The sequence below is a fragment of the Anopheles nili genome (assembly GCF_943737925.1).
Source record: "Anopheles nili chromosome X unlocalized genomic scaffold, idAnoNiliSN_F5_01 X_unloc_7, whole genome shotgun sequence".
NCBI classification, from domain to species: domain Eukaryota; kingdom Metazoa; phylum Arthropoda; class Insecta; order Diptera; family Culicidae; genus Anopheles; species Anopheles nili.
The window spans coordinates 72,479-77,500 of record NW_026525517.1 but is presented as its reverse complement, the minus strand read 5'-3'; positions in this window follow the sequence as shown (position 1 = coordinate 77,500).

The window sequence follows — 5,022 nt, the reverse complement described above, 5'->3', positions numbered from 1 at the left end:
AGTATTGACGAGCATGGTTATACGCAACTTTTTGCTAAAGGTGTCCAAGACCGTCAGACCCTTACTTACGGAGATATAAGACACGTGCGTGGTTGCTCGTGCCGAGCTTCAGAAATGTTGCTCCAGAGACTAAGTCCCAACCGAAACTGGCAACCCACAAAAGTGTACCAAGGAGTGGTCGGATCGAGTTACAGTGTTCGAGAGTATTGACGAGCATGGTTATACGCAACTTTTTGCTAAAGGTGTCCAAGACCGTCAGACCCTTACTTACGGAGATATAAGACACGTGCGTGGTTGCTCGTGCCGAGCTTCAGAAATGTTGCTCCAGAGACTAAGTCCCAGAAAACCTTCGGACCCCAAAAACTCCCAGAAGGAGTCGTCGGATCGTTTCGCGATGTTCTAGTGAAATGTTCAGCTCGACGGAATGCAACTTTTACCTAAAGGGGTCCAAGACCGTCAGACGCTTAGGTACGGAGATACGGGCATGGGTCGGTTTTCCCCATACAAAATACCCAATGGAAAACTGCAAAACCCCAAAACAGGTCGAAGGAGTGGTCGGATCGTTTCGTGGTGTTCTAGTGAAATGTTCCATTCGATAGGGCGCAACTTTTTGCTAAAGGTGTCCAAGACCGTCAGACCCTTACTTACGGAGATATAAGACACGTGCGTGGTTGCTCGTGCCGAGCTTCAGAAATGTTGCTCCAGAGACTAAGTCCCAGAAAACCTTCCGACCCCAAAAACTCCCAGAAGGAGTCGTCGGATCGTTTCGCGATGTTCTAGTGAAATGTTCAGCTCGACGGAATGCAACTTTTACCTCAAGGGGTCCAAGACCGTCAGACGCTTAGGTACGGAGATACGGGCATGGGTCGGTTTTCCCCATACAAAATACCCCATGGAAAACTGCAAAACCCAAAAACAGGTCGAAGGAGTGGTCGGATCGTTTCGTGGTGTTCTAGTGAAATGTTCCATTCGATAGGGCGCAACTTTTTGCTAAAGGTGTCCAAGACCGTCAGACCCTTACTTACGGAGATATAAGACACGTGCGTGGTTGCTCGTGCCGAGCTTCAGAAATGTTGCTCCAGAGACTAAGTCCCAGAAAACCTTCGGACCCCAAAAACTCCCAGAAGGAGTCGTCGGATCGTTTCGCGATGTTCTAGTGAAATGTTCAGCTCGACGGAATGCAACTTTTACCTAAAGGGGTCCAAGACCGTCAGACGCTTAGGTACGGAGATACGGGCATGGGTCGGTTTTCCCCATACAAAATACCCAATGGAAAACTGCAAAACCCCAAAACAGGTCGAAGGAGTGGTCGGATCGTTTCGTGGTGTTCTAGTGAAATGTTCCATTCGATAGGGCGCAACTTTTTGCTAAAGGTGTCCAAGACCGTCAGACCCTTACTTACGGAGATATAAGACACGTGCGTGGTTGCTCGTGCCGAGCTTCAGAAATGTTGCTCCAGAGACTAAGTCCCAGAAAACCTTCCGACCCCAAAAACTCCCAGAAGGAGTCGTCGGATCGTTTCGCGATGTTCTAGTGAAATGTTCAGCTCGACGGAATGCAACTTTTACCTCAAGGGGTCCAAGACCGTCAGACGCTTAGGTACGGAGATACGGGCATGGGTCGGTTTTCCCCATACAAAATACCCCATGGAAAACTGCAAAACCCAAAAACAGGTCGAAGGAGTGGTCGGATCGTTTCGTGGTGTTCTAGTGAAATGTTCCATTCGATAGGGCGCAACTTTTTGCTAAAGGTGTCCAAGACCGTCAGACCCTTACTTACGGAGATATAAGACACGTGCGTGGTTGCTCGTGCCGAGCTTCAGAAATGTTGCTCCAGAGACTAAGTCCCAGAAAACCTTCGGACCCCAAAAACTCCCAGAAGGAGTCGTCGGATCGTTTCGCGATGTTCTAGTGAAATGTTCAGCTCGACGGAATGCAACTTTTACCTAAAGGGGTCCAAGACCGTCAGACGCTTAGGTACGGAGATACGGGCATGGGTCGGTTTTCCCCATACAAAATACCCCATGGGAAACTGCAAAACCCCAAAACAGGTCGAAGGAGTGGTCGGATCGTTTCGTGGTGTTCTAGTGAAATGTTCCATTCGATAGGGCGCAACTTTTTGCTAAAGGTGTCCAAAACCGTCAGACCCTTACTTACGGAGATATAAGACACGTGCGTGGTTGCTCGTGCCGAGCTTCAGAAATGTTGCTCCAGAGACTAAGTCCCAGAAAACCTTCGGACCCCAAAAACTCCCAGAAGGAGTCGTCGGATCGTTTCGCGATGTTCTAGTGAAATGTTCAGCTCGACGGAATGCAACTTTTACCTAAAGGGGTCCAAGACCGTCAGACGCTTAGGTACGGAGATACGGGCATGGGTCGGTTTTCCCCATACAAAATACCCCATGGAAAACTGCAAAACCCCAAAACAGGTCGAAGGAGTGGTCGGATCGTTTCGTGATGTTCTAGTGAAATGTTCCATTCGATAGGGCGCAACTTTTTGCTAAAGGTGTCCAAGACCGTCAGACCCTTACTTACGGAGATATAAGACACGTGCGTGGTTGCTCGTGCCGAGCTTCAGAAATGTTGCTCCAGAGACTAAGTCCCAGAAAACCTTCCGACCCCAAAAACTCCCAGAAGGAGTCGTCGGATCGTTTCGCGATGTTCTAGTGAAATGTTCAGCTCGACGGAATGCAACTTTTACCTCAAGGGGTCCAAGACCGTCAGACGCTTAGGTACGGAGATACGGGCATGGGTCGGTTTTCCCCATACAAAATACCCCATGGAAAACTGCAAAACCCAAAAACAGGTCGAAGGAGTGGTCGGATCGTTTCGTGGTGTTCTAGTGAAATGTTCCATTCGATAGGGCGCAACTTTTTGCTAAAGGTGTCCAAGACCGTCAGACCCTTACTTACGGAGATATAAGACACGTGCGTGGTTGCTCGTGCCGAGCTTCAGAAATGTTGCTCCAGAGACTAAGTCCCAGAAAACCTTCGGACCCCAAAAACTCCCAGAAGGAGTCGTCGGATCGTTTCGCGATGTTCTAGTGAAATGTTCAGCTCGACGGAATGCAACTTTTACCTAAAGGGGTCCAAGACCGTCAGACGCTTAGGTACGGAGATACGGGCATGGGTCGGTTTTCCCCATACAAAATACCCCATGGGAAACTGCAAAACCCCAAAACAGGTCGAAGGAGTGGTCGGATCGTTTCGTGGTGTTCTAGTGAAATGTTCCATTCGATAGGGCGCAACTTTTTGCTAAAGGTGTCCAAAACCGTCAGACCCTTACTTACGGAGATATAAGACACGTGCGTGGTTGCTCGTGCCGAGCTTCAGAAATGTTGCTCCAGAGACTAAGTCCCAGAAAACCTTCGGACCCCAAAAACTCCCAGAAGGAGTCGTCGGATCGTTTCGCGATGTTCTAGTGAAATGTTCAGCTCGACGGAATGCAACTTTTACCTAAAGGGGTCCAAGACCGTCAGACGCTTAGGTACGGAGATACGGGCATGGGTCGGTTTTCCCCATACAAAATACCCCATGGAAAACTGCAAAACCCCAAAACAGGTCGAAGGAGTGGTCGGATCGTTTCGTGATGTTCTAGTGAAATGTTCCATTCGATAGGGCGCAACTTTTTGCTAAAGGTGTCCAAGACCGTCAGACCCTTACTTACGGAGATATAAGACACGTGCGTGGTTGCTCGTGCCGAGCTTCAGAAATGTTGCTCCAGAGACTAAGTCCCAGAAAACCTTCCGACCCCAAAAACTCCCAGAAGGAGTCGTCGGATCGTTTCGCGATGTTCTAGTGAAATGTTCAGCTCGACGGTATGCAACTTTTACCTAAAGGGGTCCAAGACCGTCAGACGCTTAGGTACGGAGATACGGGCATGGGTCGGTTTTCCCCATACAAAATACCCCATGGGAAACTGCAAAACCCCAAAACAGGTCGAAGGAGTGGTCGGATCGTTTCGTGGTGTTCTACTGACTTTTTAGGCTTACCGAGACACAACTTTCCGCAGAAGGGTGCAAAACTGTCAGACTCATAGTTTCGGAGATACAAGCATGGGTCATGTTTGCTCGTGCCGAGCTTCAGAATTTTCCATGGCCAAAAAGCCCTAGAATTTGACATTTCACTATTATAGGGAGGTATGGTTGTACTGAGTCGTCATAGAAAGTTTAGCCTCCTCATGTAAACTGACGATTCGATATCAGGGAGGTCGGGAGTTGTCGAAAAGAGACCCTAGGACCTAATACTAGACTCATGTAGTGGCAAGGTGTTTCGACCCGTGGGTGACGGTTGTATGAAATTTGGGTGACGGCAACTACGACTGGTTCTGGTACCGGGAAGGTGTGTCCTGGTGTCCGGAGGCGTTTTAACGGTAGCTGGGCGGTCGGAACGGTGACCTAGGGTGGTTTTGGGGTAAATCACCTACCTCCACCGATGGTCAACCAGAGGCTAGTGGTACTTGGAAAACACCCTGGGAAGGTTTCCCAGGGCTCGGATTAGCAGTAACAAGGGATGCCGCTGTCTCTAGGTCGCGGAACCACTGTGCTTGCCTGCAACACAGTCCTAGGGAGAGCGGCCGAAAGGTTCCGCACGGTGACTTGCACCCACCGGGAAAGGGGTCAAGTAGCCAAGAGGTGTCCAACCAAGGGTTTGTGGTACATGGAAAACACCCTGGGAAGGTGTCCCAGGGCTCGGAGTAGAGTGACTTGCACCCACCGGGAAAGGGGTCAAGCAGCCAAGAGGTGTCAGAACTCGTAGATCTTGAGGAGACGGTGCTTAGCACCGGCACGTTGTTACTTCTTGAGTGTTGTACGGCCATTCAACCTGGGTGGGAAGTACCGCGGTACCGGGTATACCCCGATCTCGCATCAAACGGTGAAACGAACAATACTAGTTGAGCTCGGCGTAATGTAGAGATGAGCGATGAACCAAACACGGAGAGTGCATAGGACCCGGAACGGTTAAAGGTTCCGCCGGTTCATGAGGAGGCGAAGCTAAGATGAGTCGGGAACAAACAAGGGGCCC